The sequence below is a fragment of the Adiantum capillus-veneris genome, chromosome 15, assembly GCF_014529385.1.
Source record: "Adiantum capillus-veneris isolate H3 chromosome 15, ASM1452938v2, whole genome shotgun sequence".
Taxonomy (NCBI): Eukaryota; Viridiplantae; Streptophyta; class Polypodiopsida; order Polypodiales; family Pteridaceae; genus Adiantum; species Adiantum capillus-veneris.
In genome coordinates this window covers 69,144,331-69,162,816 of record NC_140945.1, presented here as the reverse complement: position 1 = coordinate 69,162,816, position 18,486 = coordinate 69,144,331, and the positions used below count along the sequence as shown (strand labels likewise).

Below are 18,486 nucleotides of genomic sequence, written 5' to 3'. Positions count from 1 at the left end.
ATGCTCTTGCCTTCGCTTATTCTCTAAGCATCCTAAGCTTGTTGTTGCCCTGTGGGACCTTGGTGAATCTATTGATGCTAAGTTTGATCAAATTGGGTACGATCCACGTAGTTCCGAGTCTTATCCATAGCTTGTCCACCCATCCCTTTTTCTCCTTGTATATTAATGATTTGTTGTCCGCCAATAGTTGAACCAGGTGCTAGAGGAGGGGGTTGACCATCATCATCCTTGTGATTACTTGTGCCAAATCCATCCTCCTTCTCCTGTTCATTGTATTCATCTTCATCTTATTCATCATCGTCTTGGATCTTCAGATGATCCACCAGTGCTTGATTGACTAATGTGGTAGTGTACTCCTTAGACTTCTCATCCAATCCTCCACATCTTCCAAATTCAATGTGAGATTTCCTTCAAGGTGAGATATTTCCACCAAAGACTAATAGATGTATTTATCCATAATAGATCAGGAGAGTACTTAGAGTAGCCCTTTTCTCATTGAGGAAAGTCCTTTGTGCATTGTTGGCCTTGAGCAGTTCCTTTTTCTCTTCCACCAAAACTAAGTTTTGAGAACTCAGCTAATCGAGCTTCTTCTATTGAATGGTCATGAATTGTTCATCTTTCTCTTGATCAATCTGATGTTGTAGAATAAGATATTTTAGGCACAAAGTTTCCTTCTTGTACTCTTCAGCTTGGGTTCTGGCTTGTTTTAGTTCTCATGCAGACTAGTCAACTCAAAAGTCAAAATAAAATCCTAGGCTTCCATCATCTCACCAATGACATTAACAATGGTGTTCCACCCTACTTGAATGGTGGACATACATCCTGCAAGGATAGAGTTGTGATCATCTTGATTTGTTTCATACACCATCACAGGAGTCTGGTAGGGCACCAAGAGTTTCTCAAAAGTCTTTATAATGAGGTTGCCCACCATAGGCTTCTTCTGAATACATTGTAGGTGGTAGAGGGGCTAACTACCAGAGACTTTTCCAAAATATTGGCCTAGGCTTGTTCCTTCCCTTTGTCCCTAGTAGTTTTTGGAGGTGTATTGGGTAAATCACTAGCTTTGTTAGGGGAAGTCCCTTTGGTTTGATCAACCCCAGATTGTGCCTTCTTCAAATCTGTTGACCCAATTGATGACTTCTGCTTGACCTTAAACTATGACAATAGATTGATCATTTTTTGTTTCTTTGCCTCTAGCTCTGATGTTCCTATCTCTGACTGTTTTGCTATCATTTTTAAACCAGATGTGATGAGAGTCAATTCATGTGTCTAGCCATCTTGTGTCTCTTGTTCAATGTTCTAAGTAGGAGGAGTGCCCTCCAATTTGGCTTTTGTCCAAGAAGTGGTTGCATTCACATGAGGTGGAATACAAGTGACCCAATATAAAAATTGCTAGGCATACCACACTCTGAAAAGATCCTAAGTTTTGACCTTTGTATTTTGATGCATGAGATTGCCATGCAAGAAATTAATGTGACTAATTTTAGCTTTAGGGTTTTTGATCCTTGCTAGGAGCATGCTGAAAAGGTTTTTCAAAATATACCCTGGATCATTCTTTAGAAGGATAGCCTCTGCTAAAAATCTATATGTTTGTTTGTATTTGAATGCCGACACTAGGATACCTTGCCATTCAGTCTTTCCTTCCTTCTTGGCATGATTGTCTTCCATAAAGAATGTGCTGACTTCCTCAGCTGCACATGGTTGTGCCTTTGTTGAAAAAGGTAAGTGCAAAACATGAGCCAATGCTTCCACTGTTTCTTGTAGTGATCTTCCATTGATCTCAACTGCACCTACATTCGGGTTGAATTTATACACCACCTACTCCCCGCATCAAAGCTAATCATGGTGGCCTCAAGCACCACCTCCATGCCCCACAATCGGAGTAACCTTCTCTCATTCACCTAATACATACTTTCCTACATTATAGTGTGGCACGTAACATTCTTGTTCAACTGGATGTAGAAGCTCTTCAAGCTCCATAGTTTTAGCATTGATTGCCTCTTGCATGGCTTGCGACATGAGCTACTTGTCTTCCCCATCTTTAAATCCTATGACAGACCCTGTGCGTAGAGAAGGAAAACTCACTAGATGATGAAGGTGAGTTAGAGCAGGAGAACTTCAGAGTATTTGGTTGTACAATAAACACCTATGGAAGGTTCTGGAGATGGCGATGTAGATGATGGTGGTGTTGTAGATGATGGTCATGTACCACTCTCCTACAACCTTGAAGTTCTGACACTATTTTTGACATGGCACACATGCATTGGTCGGTCATTGGCATGATTATTTGCAAGATTCCCAAAAGGATTTGATCATAAATGACCTACTAATTATAGTTATGCAATTTAGACTCCTTCAATTTCTCCTTGATCTGATCTTGAAATGGAACCATCCTCAATAGCTCAGTTTTTGACTTTCCCCTACTCTCAGTACTTCTTGTCTGATATTGAACAATTCTAAAGGTTCCTCATGTGATTCCAAATTAACTATGTTGTGGGATGCTCCTTCTAGAGGTTCATTTGAACTGAAATAGTACAACTTGATTTTGGCCCCATTATAGACCCCTGGCAACATTATACCTGATAGATCCTTAAGTCTAATTGTGCCATTAGAGAAAACCTAAACAACCTCATATGGACCTAACAATGCAACCTTTAGATTAGGCTTCTTGGGCCTAGCTTTGAATGAACTAATAAAACCAAATCCCTTTTCTTGAATTCTCAAACCTTTATCTTGCTATCATGTCAATGTTTCCTCCTCTATTGCACTATTTCCTACTCTAGCATAGCCCTTTGCCTGATCTTGTCCAACTTCCACACCAACTCAGTGTCCCCAATTGTGATGGTACCAAAGAAAAACAATAAACTAAGAGTGTGTGTGAACCTCAAGAAGGTGAATGTTGCAACCATACATGATAACTACCCTCTTCCTATCACGGATCATTTTCTTGAGAGAGTGACTGAAAAAGAAGCTTACAACTTCTTGGACATATTCTCTAGTTACAATCGACTAGCCATTGATCTTAAAGATCAACATAAAATAGTTTTTTTCCATGGAATGGGGAATATTTTCTGTAGAGTCCAACAATATTCCAAAGGCTAATGAGCCATGCTTTCAAAGAATATCCAAGAAACTTCTTAATAGTTTACATGGATGATCTATGTATGCATTCATCCAAAAAAGAAGACCATTTTGAGCATCGCAAGGGCGTCTTTGAGAAATGCCATATGTATAGGATTTGTTTAGATCTTGAAAAAAATGTATTCATGGTTAGAGAAGGCAAAATTCTTGAGCACATTTTGAGCATCGCAAGTGCGTCTTTGAGAAATGCCATATGTATAGGATTTGTTTAGATCTTGAAAAAAATGTATTCATGGTTAGAGAAGGCAAAATGCTTGAGCACATTGTTTCAAAAAGTGACATTGCTACGAATTGGAAAAAGTGGCAGTGATTGTTGCTGAAATTCCTAGAACAATGAATGTCAGGGAACTCCAGGCATTCATGGAACATTGTGGATATTATCAAAGATTTATCTACATGTATGTTGTCATTGCTAAACCCATTCATGACCTTATCAGTTAGTTTGTATGGACCGATGAGTGCAAAGAGTCATTCCAAAAGCTCAAACTAGCTTTGTGTTTAGCACCTATTTTGAAGACTCCAAACTCAAATAAAATTTTCCATGTGCATGTTGATGCCTCAGACTCTGCTATGGGTAACATATTGGCACAACCAAGAGAGGGAACCATATATTTTTCCATCTCATATACTAACAGGTAGTTGAATACGGCCGAAAAGAATTATACCAAAACAGAGAGAGAAGAACTTGGAATGGTTTATGTTGTAAAAAAGTTTAGGCACTACTTATTAGAAAATTTTTTCTTCTTATTTGTAGACCACCAAGCTCTACTTTATTTTATCAGCAAACCATGTAATGCTGGGAGAATTGTAAGATGGTTCATCATCTTGCTAGAGTTTGATTTTACAGTGATTGAAAGGGCACTACACATTAGAGAGCTAAACTCTTATCATAGATCACCTCAGGCGAACCTCCCAAGGGAGTTGATGATGATGATTTGCCACATATATCCTTGATCTCAGTAGAGATGATTCCTAGGTAGTATGAAAATCTAGTTACTCTAATGATGATAGAATAAGCAGATTCACACATTCCCCTTCCTATAACACCATGGATGATCAAGCAATCGACTATGTATTAGTTGTTGGCAGGAAGATTGTACCACAAGAATAGAGACGGGATTCTACTTTTGTGCAAAAGAACAAGCTAGCTACCTGAATCAAGCTCATACAACAGTAGTTAGGATCCATTTTTGCAGTAGACCATACATCAAGCTAACTTGCATGGTTAGGGGTTTACTAGACAAACATGAAAAAAGATCTTCATTCCTATGTCAAAAACCGATCCCAATGCAAAAAGAGGGCATCAATACCACATGCTAGTTTGTTCTAGATATCTATTGCACCTAAGTGGAGTAGATATATGGTGGAGTGCTTGATAAACAGAAAATTCCTTGCAGACATGAGTAAATGCAGACAAAGAGCAATCAAATCAGAGATTGTAAATTATACCATGATTGGCCAACAACTATACAAAAAAGGAAAGGATCAGCAACTTAGAGTATATGCTAATGAGGACGATCATAATCCTATCTTGAAACATGCACATGCAAGCTTAGTGGGGGGAAATTCTCTCATGAGACTACGACTAGGAAAATTTTGATGGCTAGGATATGGTGGCCAACTCTATTTACAGATGCGAAAGAATTTGTTAGGAGATGCGACTCTTGTTAGAGAGCTAAAATTTGGACATTAACGGTGGTGCAGCTAAAGTTGGTCGACCGTAGAAGATGGCATGGGCAAGTATGTGAAGGCTAGCACATACTTGGCAAAGGGCTAGAGCAGCTATAAATATCCTGGGCAGACAAGTAGCATCGGATATGTATGGTTGATGCGGTTTATAGGCCAAGAAAGGCTCCAAAAGGGACTAATTTGGGTAACAAATGAAGGATGTTCAAGGTGCAGTCTCTTTGCCTAGAAATGTAGGCTTGAAGTACTGAGGGAGCAGGTCCAGGCGGCTCATCAAACAGAGCTACGGAGCCCAAGATATTTGAGTTTGAAGGTGCGGTGCATTACAAATCCTCGACAAATAGGACAGGTGGAGACGGGTGATTTAAGCCAGTTTGGAGATATGGGTGTGTAATGCTTGATTTATGGAGCCAGCTAATCTTTTCAGATCGACAATTGAATCTTGATTGTCAAGTTATTAGCAGTCAAAGTTTTATCGGGGACCAGGTTTTTTTCGGGTTGGTCGCATCGATAGACATGCCATATGATGCTTTTGGAGCTTCACCAGGGATAGGATGCATTCTATGCGGTGTATGAAGCTAATAGGAATTGACTGCTCATCAAGCAAAGTTACGGACTGCAAGTTATGGCCGGTCAAAGTCGGGGTGCCGTTTCTCAAGTTTGGCTACAACTGGTTTTCTCATGTTTTTGGTGGCCTCGGTTCAAGGTCATCCCAAATTCTAGATGAGGCAGGGGTTATGCGGCTTGAAGCTGAAGACAAGGAGTTTTGGTCGGCCTTGTTGGCTCGGCGATCGGAGCATTGTGCTGCAGTTGGCAGGCAGGGTAAGTAGGGCAAAAAGGTTGCATTGTTTGGCGAGATTTTATAAAATAATTTTTGAATTTTTTGAGGCTTGGAGGGTGGCCACCTCAAGAGGGTGCCACATGACAGGAAAAACCCCATATGTGGATGCACTTAAGGGGAGTGTGGGCTATATAGCTCACATCGTGGAGTGAGAGTTGGTATCAAGGAGGGTAGCAAGCTCTATTGAGGCACAAGCTATGGTGTCTCCTATTGGGGATCTACGAGTGCCAAAGTGGCGGTGCCTGGTGCTATTTTGGTTGGAGGAGGTGGCGTAGGGCGACGGCCTGCTGCTACTGGTTAGTGCTGGATGCGATGTTGACGGTGCGATGTGCAACTGATGATGCGGTAGTTCAGTTGAGGCAGGTTCCTGTGCCCAAAAAGGGCAAATATTTCTGAGGTAAAGGGGGGAAGTCCCGTGTCAGCTGAGTGAAAGGGAGAGAACTCAAAGGCAAGGGAGCGGGCTCATATAAGAGATAGAGAGTGAGCTCAAAGGGCAGCCAAGCTAGGTGGACAAAAACCAAGGAGAGGTGTCCATCTCCATCATGTAGAAATGATACTAAAAGGAGCATGCCAAGTGGGTGCAATGCACAAAAATACCAAAACCATCTCAAGGTGAACTGCACGAGAAGGAAGGCTTCCATTTTTTATTTTTTTTTAGTTGTAAGTGAATTTTCAAGGGTTTTTGTGATTATGCGTTTTTGGCCAGTTGAGGTGTTTTTTACCGAGCAGGCCATTAGAGCCAAGATATGCTGTCGAGGGTTGTGCCGGCAGAAAATTGATTGTAAATGATTGTGTGTATGCAAGGAAAGCGATCATTGCTGTCTCTTGGCATTGATTCCCCTTTCCCCCTTCTCTTCTATGGTTGTGTGCGTGTGTTTCCGGGCATGCATCAGCGTATGTGCCCCCCCAAGGTCTGTCCCCGGTCTGTCGTGCAAAGAGAGATAGAGAGAGGCTATGTGCATGTGGAAGGCTATGAATCGGGTAGAGCAGAATGATTGGGTCGGTTTGATGCATTGCAGAGCGTGTGTGTGTGTATGGTCATGTGCAGGCAATGGTTTGCTTGCGAGTAGTGTCAAGTTTGAAGGCCAACTCTAGTGGATTGGGGTGTTGTGTATACCCTGGGCTATAGTGAGGCATTGTGTTGCGTGCTGGGTGTGTTTCCCATTCCCCCTCTCCATCTTTTGGTGCCCCCACTGAGGAGATGTCTGATGCTCCAATTTGAAGTCTAAAGCAATGTTTGGTAGCCGACAACGCGGTTGGCTGATGGTTGAAGTGTTCGGTGGCCGAGTTTGAAGTTGGAAGAGATGGTGGAGCCAAGTTCTGACCCCATATTTACGGGCGTCAAAGACCCGGAGGATTGGTTAGCAGATTTTGAGTTATGGCTGCTTTCGATGCACATGTTGACGGATGCAAAAAAGTTGCAGACGGTGCCGTTGTTGATGCGCGGACAAGCCAAGATTTAGTTCGATGGTTTAAAGAGCACTGATCGAGGATCATGGAAGGAGATACAAAATTAGTTTCAAGAGCGGTTTCGAGAGGTGATTACTATGAGTAAGGATTTTCCTATTTTCATTGAGCAGTTTGAAGCCTCTTGGAAGCAGTTAGAGGTTGCTATTGGGGTAAAAAGCAATCAGTATTTGAAGCTGTCAAAACTATTAGAGTGCTTGCATTCGAGGATTAGAGAAAAGGTGGAAGATGGTGCGGGTACGTATGAGGACATGGTTTATCTGGCCAAGATGAAGAGCCAAAGTGAAAGTTGGACTTTGGGCGCGTTGAATCCTGCAGATTATGTGCATGTTGTGGCGGTAGTAGAGTGTTTCTTGGTCCGACCAAAAGCGGTTCCAGTTGCTCGAAGGGCAGAGCCTATGGTTGGTTATGTTCCTTGGAGATTTCCAGTATGTGATGTGCATGTGCCGAGGATGGACGAGCTTGTCAACGAGGAGAAGCCCCATGTCGAGGTGGACCAAGGCAAAAGCGGTAGTAGATGTTGAGGTTCCAGTGCAGATTAAAGAGGTAAAGCCTGTTCTTGTGGAAAGCTGGCATGAAAAGGTAGCAGAATGCAATTAGGTTGCAGATACCAAGGGTTCGAAAGCAGATGGAGAAAGTGAGCAAAGTCATGAAGATGGTCAAGCTTTTGTGGAGCAACAAGGGGATGAAGATGTAGATGCGGAGTCTCAAAGACCTTTTCCAAATGATCAAAGTGACCCCCCCCCCCCCCCCCCCCAAAAAAAAAAAGAAGAAGAAGAAGAAAAAGAATGAACATAGTGCTGCATGAGCACCAAGAAGCCAGGTAGGCTCAAATCGCCTACACATAGTAGCAACCAGTCATAAATAACAACAATCTAATGGCTGTGGTAAATGCAATGTCCATAGTGGAGAGGGATGATCAAGGCCCTCCTTTGCTGATATTTGCATTAACTCAAAGTAGAGCAATGAGACATAAGGTGGACTAGTGTTACCCAAGGCTAGCATGGCTAGTCCAGCTGTAGCAAAGTGGGCTGAGCAGCAAATAGGTGGGAATACACCAAGATGTTCAAGCAATATAAAAAAGGAGGAGCAACATTTGGGCTGAAGCAAGCCAATGTAATTTTGATGCTTCAACCAACAAAAGAGTGGCAAAGGAAATCAACAGTGGTTGATGGTGTTTTAGCAAAGGAAATAGCAAGTAATGTAGTGCAAGATAAAGTAGACAGGGACCAAGATTGATTTGAAATGAAAATGAAGGAGATACAATGAGAGCAATAGACCCCACTAGTAAGTGACACACCAAGAGTATTAGAAAAGGTTGCATCAAAGCAATAGTGCTAAGCATAAAGTATACTTTCTAGTACCCTCTACATTGAGATGAAAACTTAACCAAGGTAGCTTGGTTAGCAAGGTCAAAATAGTTAAGAAGAAAAAAATAAGAGGCAAATTAATGAGTTTGCTCTTTGGGAGAAAATTTGGAATTTACCACTATCCCCATGACAACATCCCAATTTTTAATGTTGGTACTAGTATTCTGTGAGCAGCTGCTGGTCAAGGAGATCAACCAAGAGGCTAAGTAGAGCTGATCTTTAAGTAGAGAAAAGGAGATGCAGATCCCTGACAGTGAATAATGGAGAGGTTGTGCTAGTGGTTACAATCAACATTTGAGGAGTTTCTATGTTGGATGTCCTACTCAATGAAGGCTCAAAAGTAAATGTGCTCTCAGAGGCCCTTTGTGCATAGTTCATCATAAAGGAGTTTGAGATAACACCTTCTGAAATCAAAATGGTGAATCAAAGATGAGTGCATCTGTTGGGACCTATTATATGGAACCTACAAGTGCAAGTTCCTCACATGCCATTTTTTATAGCATTTGTGGTTCTATATATGGAGGACATTAGCAGAGCCTACCCTTTATTGTTGGGAAGACATTGGTGTTGGCAAATGGACCAGATGGTTGCCCTCCTAGTGCGACCCCTTCATCATGTGCCACAAAGTTTTGATTGCTCATCATAACTTTTTTGAAAAAGCCTTGTAATTATATGAAAGTCTTTGATTTTAGCCAAAGGATCTATGAGCCAGCCTATGTAAAATTTGAGTTGTAAAGTTTGAATTTGAGTCTGAGCCTTGTAAGCCGGCCATCAACCAAGAGAATCCCTAGGTATAAAGCCTAATTTTTGTAAGTGGGAAAGGACACAATTATCATTATCCAGGTTTTGAAGTTTTGGAGTGTACGACTGAGAGCCCGATACTCTCTCACACATTGTAATCCATTTTTCTTAAGCTCTGGCAATCCGAATTCAATTTCAACACTTTCATTGTGTTCCTTGTCTGCTGCTCTTTAATTTAAGTGTATTCATTGTCAATTTTGTTGTGGTTCGCGACTACGCGTTAACAAGCTAAATTGACCGTTTTGAGTGCTTTAATGGTTATTTTTTGACGTTTTGACCATAGGAAAGTGTTCCAAGACCATAAGGCGACCATTTTGGTATGTTTTGTTACAATTTTTAAGGACCTTGATCATGATGGATAGTGATTTTGGTACCTTGTCAGATTACAATCAGATTTGGTAGGATAGTGACACTACGTGCCTTAATCCTCCTCCTAAAGTTTCATTGCATATGGACTTCCGACCAAAATGGAGTGACGATCGAGAGCGATGACATAAGACATAGTTAGCTTGCCATATTTGAGAGTGATAGATTTTCTAGTGTTAGAGATGGTTTCATTCCGTAGGTTCACTTCTTAAGATTGACACCCTCAAAGGGATGTGACGATGCTCACAGTTTCTTTTGAGCATCCGTTAGATTCAATGACCAGACTTAGGAAAAAGAAACCATGAAAGGTGATGGAGCCATGGTCACTATGTGAATGCATGTATGGTCATAGGAACAAGCAACATTGAAACTATTCTCTCTATGTGAATTCAATTATGACCATGTGATCAAGCATCTTAACAAGGTCCTCAAACCAAGTATATTAGCATTGTTCAAGAATCTTGGCACATTTCTTGCATTCTACTTGTTAATGGACCAATAAATCTAGCTACTTAGTAGAACCATGCTCATTTTTCTCATTTGAGCATGGTCCTAGGACCAAGCATCCTAGTTATTCCTTGCAATCTATGTCCTCAAACCACCCTATGCATTCAACATCCTCTTACGACCATGCTCTTTTTTTGCATTCAATCATCATCCTTGGACCAAGAATTGTTTCAACACCTTGCATGACAAAAAACCTAGTATGTTCATAAGACCAAACTTCCTTAGGTATGTGGACCAAGGAAGGTTTTCCTTGGCATTTTCTGAACTTTTTGTGTGACCAAGCATCCTATCATATCTTGAGACCATGAATTTATCCTTAGTTTTACAAAAATTCTCAAGTGTCATAATTTCCCAAACTTGGCACTAACTGGTACCAAGATAGAGATTTAACACCCATACAAGAGAGATACCCCACCTCCTTTGTCTAGGAAAGCTCAATATCAGCAATGTATAGTCCGAATAATGTAAGAGAGAATAACTTTGATGTTGTATTAGATTGTTAGAGTTGCATGTGTTTAATACAAGACTTTCATGCATTTGAGCATGATTGAGATAAAAACGTTTGTTTATGTAATATTGAGTTACATGATGCTCTATAGACATGTATGCTATTTGAGCAATACTTAAGATGGAAGTTATTGATGTGTGTGTAAACTACAAGTCGGAGAGTTTGCTACATTGCAAATCTGCACACATTCAAAAGTCTTGTTTTTCACATGATGAGAATCCGTCATGGCAACCCGCTAACATTGGCTCCATTATCGAGGATAGTGATCCTTAGGTGGTGTGTGACCTAGTCTTAGATTTTATTTTGGAGACCTTTGATATTGATTTCCATTTCGTTTACACCTTAGCAATCAAACAACTAGACTTGAGGTTTAGTGCTTGGTAGAGGCTAGAAGTTAGGGACTTGCTAAATCTACCCTTGAGACGCATAGGGAGTTGTGAGTGAGATACGAAAGCATTTCAATGTACATTTTTTTGAATACTTTGAAAGTACTGTTCCATCATCCATTTTTCTTTTAGTTTTGTACCATTTGTTTGTTTTTGTTCCTAGAATTCATTTCAGTACTTAGGAGTAGATTAGGTAGCAACCAAAACCATCAAATTGAGCTAAAAAGTTTAGGGAAAAAATTGTCAAAACCATATTTTGGTAGGAAAGACCATAAACTTTGAAATTTTGAAAATCTGATGCTCAAAACTCAAAGATGATATGAGCCCAAAAATAAGTGCAAAAAGGGGTTAAACAAACCAGAAAGAGTCAATCTAGAAAGTTTCATGCAAATTGGTGTAGGAACATGTATCACACTCTATGTCCTTTTATGAGCTTTTGACCAAAAACTGATACCATTGGGTCCAGTGTGGCTCAAGATCACTGAATATACACTTTTGGGGAAAAATTGACACAGAAAACTCACTCAAATCAAGAAATTGGGACAAAAGGCACAAAAAACTTGGAAATTGATCAAAATTTAGGGCTTTTCAAATTTTTGATATCCAAATTTTAAAATAAGTGAAAATCTGACATCTATATAGTGCAAGCGTATAGCTGACCAAATTTCATGTTTCAATGTGGTCAAACATGGATCGCAATCCATGTCCCCTTTGATCATCTAAAGCTTAGGTTTGAGCAATGAGTAGCTGACAACATTTGGGACAACTGTTGATGCCACCAAATCTTGAAGTGGACGATCCATGGCCACAATCATTATGGGAGACAATCAAAAATGGAAAGGACGATAGTGTCACACTGATGTCAGCACCAATTCAAAAGATAAACGTGGATCATGAGATCTATCATGGGGATATACAGTCGTTGTATAGAGATGCAAGGATGGAAGTATTTGTGGAGAGTAAACTAGCAACTTTAAGGAATTTACGTTCCTTTGTAGGGGAACACAAGACAAAATCCAAAGTGATAATTGTTCCATCTAAGTGGAATCCAAGTCCACTGGTGAAGGACACAAAAATCTTGCACGATCTAATGTTGTCTCCTATAAGATGTACCATTATTCTTGCTGAACTTCTTAATACTAGACCACATTTGTGGGGATAATCGAGCAAAAACTTGGAAAAAATGGGTCTAAAAATCCCTCCATAGGATAAACTTGCAGATGAAATTATGGAAACAACTCCGCCAAAGAAACCAAAAGCGAAGCCTGTACTAGTGAATAAGGTGGGTGACTACTAAAAAAAAGAAGAAGGGAATACAACCTTACCGCTAGAGTACAAGGGACAATAGTAATACTTGATAGTGGGCCATGAGTATCCATTGCTACAAATCCTTGAAATTCGGGAGAAATTGGAATGACCAGCACTCAAGAAAATACGCATGAAGTTGCAACTAGCAGATGGATACATAGAGAGACCCTTAGGGATGCTGGAACAAATGATAGTATCCTCTTGCAAAATAGAGTACAAGCACACTTTTGATGTGGTTGACTTTGAAAACACAACAAGTTTGAGGTTATTTTGGGACGTCCATGCATGCATAAACTCAAAATGGTTCAAGATTGGGGCTATGGCCATCTCTACTTATGGCATAAGGGTATCACAACCAGGGTCATCACAAAGGACCGTAGTTATAGAGACATAAATCAAACCCTAGTGGAATATTTTTGTGTAACTGTGCATTCTAGAATACAATTACCTACACTTGGTTGATGAAGGGAGCGCATGTTTGGATGTGCAGAGCATTAGAGTGTGGAAGCCTAAAAAAGGAAGGTTGTATTCAAGAGCGCTCGGTAGAGAATAAGTATTATATGAAAGAGCCATTTCCAGAGGAGTTATTTGAACCCTTTGGATGGAACAAATACTGGCAACTCTAGATGTTTGCGTAAACATGGTAAACCCCACAATATTTTGCAATAAAAATGGTTACAATATAATGTCCTTCCATATGGTAAATGCTATCTTGGAACCAGAAGAGGAGACTAAAACAACAAAAACCAACGAGATAATCCATTGCAAAGGAGTAGTGGAGGAAGTTTCTATTTGAGATCCTAGTGACAATAATGGGGAAGAACTCCATGATTCACTAAGTGATGAGTTCGAGAAAGATCTTAAAGACGAGCTCTCTAGTGGCTCAAAAAATGAAAATGTGTCAAAACAAGATGACCCAATCTTTTATAAATTTTTAAATCAAACATGGAGGAGACAAAAGATATATCAAATGAGATAAACAAGGAAACAACAAAACAAATTCAAGAAGCCAATGCCAAGATTCATGACCAAAACACAATATCTCATGCTTGTGGGAGCAAATGACTATGTCCTAGACAGAATCACTAGAAAACCATTCAAATTAATTATCTTTTGGGCAAATCAAAAGAACTCAGCCAAAACATCAACCAAGATGTCCAAAATGGAACAAAAATACAAATGCCAAAACCTAAAACAGACATTGAAAGAGGTTTGGGCAACTGAGATGAAAAGTGAGGAGGAGTCTAACGAGAATCTAACACGGGAAAATTTGATGCACCCTCTCACTACAAAAAGTACACCATCCGGGAATTGACATATTGTGATTGACCAACCAATGAGAGAACCTAAAGAACTGAGAACATCACATGATGGGCCTGAGAATGCAAAGAGGATTGACCTCACTAAACCAAGGGAAGAACTGAGACTGGCTTAGATAATCGTGGATCTCACGAAAGAGGAAGAGCAACTTTTGATCAATATTATCAAGCAATATAGAAATGTGTTTTCTTGGATGTACAACGATCTGAAGGGAGTTGATTCAAGCATATGTCAACATACGATACTCCTTAAGAGTGATGCTAAGCCGCACAAACAATGTTCCTATACTTATAATGACACGTTTGCTAAGAAAACCAAAGAAGAGATAGATAAGCTTAAAGAGGAAAAATTTATCTATGAGATAGATAGAGCACACGGAGTAGTGGGTGCTGCCAATTGTGGTAGTACCCAAAAAGAACGATAAATTACAATTGTAAATAAATCTCAAACAGGTGAACACGGCCATGATATGAGACAACTATCACTTACCTATCATAAATCGTGTGATTGAGAGAGTCACGGACAAGGAATCTTAGAACTTTTTTGATGGCTTTTCGGGCCACAATCAGCTCACAATAAAGCCAAAGGATCAACACAAAACAACCTTTATCATAGAATATGGCATATTTAACCAACCAATGGATGATGAGTCATGCCTTCTAGGAATATCAAAGACAATTCTTAGAGATCTATATGGATGACTTGTATGTGCATTCCCTAAGAAGAGACAAACATGTCGAACACCTTAAAAAGATCTTTGAGAAGAACAAAACTTATCGCATTTGCCTAAACCTGAAAAATGTGTGCATGGTAAGACAAGGTAAGATTTTGGGACACATTGTGTCTAAAAATGGCATTTTTACAAATCTTGAGAAGATACAAGTGACTGTTTCTCTTCCAAGACCCACCAAAGTTAGAGAGGTACAAGCCTTTATGGGCCATTTCAGCTATTAAGGTTTATCTACACGTATGTAGTTGTTGCAAAACCTCTCTATGCTCTTATAAAAAAATTCAAGTGGAATGAAGAATGTGAGAAAGCATTTCAACAATTGAAGTAGAGGTTGGTTTTTGCTCCAATTTTGACGCGCGAGGAGATTGCTTCAACCCATACAAATCTTTCTTACATTTGTACACTTTATCTTCTTATACTTTTATGACACAACCGTGAGGCTGCATTACATAAACTTCCTCAAATATATCACCATTCAAGAAAGCGGTAACAATATCTAGTTGATGTACAAAAATGAGCTGCCAATGCACATAGAAAATGAACAGTAGTCATATGACAAGTGGTAAAAGAATTTTCTTCATAATCTATGGCTTGTTGGGTTAAAGGCCAAAATAATCCCTTTTTGTACATTTTTATACTTTGTCCAGGTTCATATTGAACCTGGACACATTTTTTAAAGGTCACTTATAATAAAAGTGGGAAAACCCAAAATTCACTTATTGAGTTTTTCCCAAAAACGTGAGCCTTCTCTCTTCTGCTAGCACTTCCTCTCCTGCTAGCCTTTGCCTCCCCTCTCTGCACACACACTGCACTTCCTCGCGTGCTCTTTCACTTGCACACACCACCGCGCGCTCATCATGGCTTTCTATTGTGTATAACCTTTTGCAGCAAATTGAGCCGTGTAGCGATCAATATCACCATTAGGCTTACATTTCAACTTGTAAACCCTCTTTGTGCCAATGGCCTATTTGCCAAGATGCAAATCAAATAAAGCACGTGTAATTTTCTATAAATGTATCATATTTTGATTGCATGGTAGCCATCCAAAATTTTGAATTCTATGCTTCATGAAAAGATAGAGGTTCATCCACATCACATAAACTAGAAACAGCCAAAGCATAACAATCTAACACATAAGATGCATAGCAAGAACCCTGAATGAGTATGTCTAGATGTAGGTGCATCCAATTTACTGTCATGCAAAGTATGCACCAACCATTTTGGCATACCTCTAGCCTACTCATTCTCAGTCCTTTTGACATCAAGTACATCATGTACATCTGCATCAAAAATAGGTTGATCGGTAGCATTTTTAGAAATCCCCATAGGCTGTACATTTGCTTCATTGGAATTTACATTCAAGTTTCCACCATTAAAAAGAGGCAACAAACTGTCATAAATGTCTTGTGAGCTTACATTACTGTCTTCAGTACATGACAACAAAGGTTGAACACAATCTTCCACAAACACAACGTCTCGTGAAACCAAGATATGTTCCATTTGTGGATGGTATAACCAATAACCTTTGCTTTCAATACTATAACCAACAAAGATCCAATTTTATGTGATGTGTTTGTGGCACCAAATCATAAGATAAACAACCAAAAATGCACATGTGATCAATAGATGGCTTCTTATCATGCCATGCTTTATAAGGAGTCATAGAGTCACAAAGCTTTTGTAGGACACCTTTTAAGTACATAAGTAGCACACATGATGGCCTCAAGCCAAAATGAATGTGGCAAATCTTGACTCTTGACCATATATCATGCAATCTCCATAAGCGACCTGTTTTTCCTTTTAACAACACCATTTTGCTAAGGTGTATGTGGAACTGTACATTGGTGTTTTATCCCATGATTAGCAAGAAATGCATTAAATTATGTGACTATACTCCCCCCATCAATCTGACTGAAGGGTGCCGATAGTACATTCAGAGACATTTTCAACCATAGCCACAAATTGCTTGAAGCACACGAACACTTCAAACTTACCTTTAAGCAGATATACCCATGCATTCTTGGAGTAATCATCAATGAAAGTCACGAAGTATAGGTAATTGCCTAGGGATGGAGTTTGCATAAGGCCACAAACATCACTATATGCACAAGGTTCAACGTGCATGTAGCCCTACTGAACCATCCTTTGGAAACTTTGAACACTTCATCTTACCCAAAATACAACCTTCACAAACATGCTTCATAGGTGCTTCAAGAGGTGGCAAAGAAGAAACCAAATTTCTACAAACATGGCAAATTGGCCAAATTCAGATGCCCAAAACTGCATGCCAAAGTTTTGCATATGAAACAGCCTTTGAATCCACAACTACATTTGCAAAATTCTGTCCACACTTTTCATATAAAGTGAGCTTATACAGTGCATGAAAAAATATGGAAGATGCAACGATTTCATAATGAAAATTGAAATCATAAATTGTACATGTGTCATTCACAAATTTCACAACAAGACCAAGTCTAGAAAGTGTAGATATAGACATAGGGTTCTTTTTTTATCCCGTCTACATACAATGCATCAACAAGTGTGAAAGAATTGTCATTTGCAGCAATCAACACAATCTTTCCAACTCCCTTGATTAGATAAGATGCATTGTTAGCACAAGTGACCGTATTTCCATGAGGAACAACCTTATTAGATAAGATGCATTGTTAGCACAAGTGACCGTATTTCCATGAGGAACAACCTTGAGAGAGGTAAACAAGTCACGCTGTGAAGTAATGTGCTTTGTAGCACCACTATCAAAGTACCACACATGTGAATTTGCAACAACTGACATGCATGCATCATGGACAGAAGGATCATAAGTGAATTTTGCACTAAATTCCCACTTTGCATCTCCATTAGCATCACAATCTCATTTCACAGAAGATTCTACAATAGATGCACTTGTAGTAGAACCTGCCTCTTTCTTCTTAGCCTCTTTTGCCGTCAATTTAGGACAATGTTTACTCAAGTGATCATTAGCCTTGCAATAATGGAAATGCATCTTCTTCTTTCCTTTTTCACCAAAATTCCTAGAGGAGGTGATTCCAGTAGAAGCTTAGGAACATGTGATTTTCCACTCGCTAAAGAACCATGAGAAGTGGCCACATTGGTGTTACCACCTTTTCTTTGAGTAGCAAGAAAGGCTTGTTCAATTGCACATTTTTTAGCCCTGTTCTTTCTTGAAAGTGACTCTTGCAATAGCAATGTGCATAATGCATCAAACTTGACAACATCAGGATTTCCTTGGGTCATAAGTCTCCAAGTACTAGCAAACGTTTGGTAAGAATCTGGCAATGCATCAAAAACAGTCTGCACAAGTGAACTGTCAAAAATGACCACCTGCAAAATGCATTTCTCATTAATATCCTTGATAAGAGCAAGTAAATCGTCCATGTTATCTTATTCATGCATAATCTTTGACTCTAGCTCTTTACGCAGTAATGCAATTTTAGCTTCATTGTGACTTGCATAAAGACTAGCCAGAATATCCAAAGGTTGTTTTACTGATTTAGCTGAGCGAATGTGAGGAGTAATACTGCAATTCACAGACAATGCAGTTAATGCATGAACCTGTGCATCTCTAACATCCCAAAGAGAGTGCTCAGCTATAGGCAAAACAACTCTAGCAGCAACAATCCTACCACCAAAACTTACAGCATCCTCAATAGAATCTGTATCCATCCACAAAAGGTGAACGTTCATCAATGCCTTTCACAACATTCCAAATACCCTTTGACAGAAAAACATGTTGTATTATGTAAGCCCACATTGGGTGGGTTTCCCCATCTAAGCATCTTGAAAACATCTCTGTTGTTGTCAGCCATGGCGACCGAGTGACTGCACGATGTAAAAACTATCCGAAAAGAGGAAAAATGAAGTAGGAACAACACGTGCTGTATAGCACAACCCAAAGAAGACTGTAAGGGCCTATTCTATAGAAAAAAGCACCAACAAAAATCTACACAAAAGGACAAAATTGCTTGCGTAGTAGTGGAACGGAGGCTGAAATGAGCCGAGATGAAAATTTGGAGTAGACCATGCTCTATGGCTCT

The 18,486-nt window shown here is 39.7% G+C and overlaps 1 pseudogene; it reads right to left on the bottom strand.

Annotated features, from left to right (window-relative positions):
* Positions 1-751: 751 nt before the first annotated feature.
* LOC147440841 (uncharacterized) lies at positions 752-18,258 on the bottom strand (annotated as a pseudogene).
* Between the last annotated feature and the right edge of the window lie 228 nt (positions 18,259-18,486).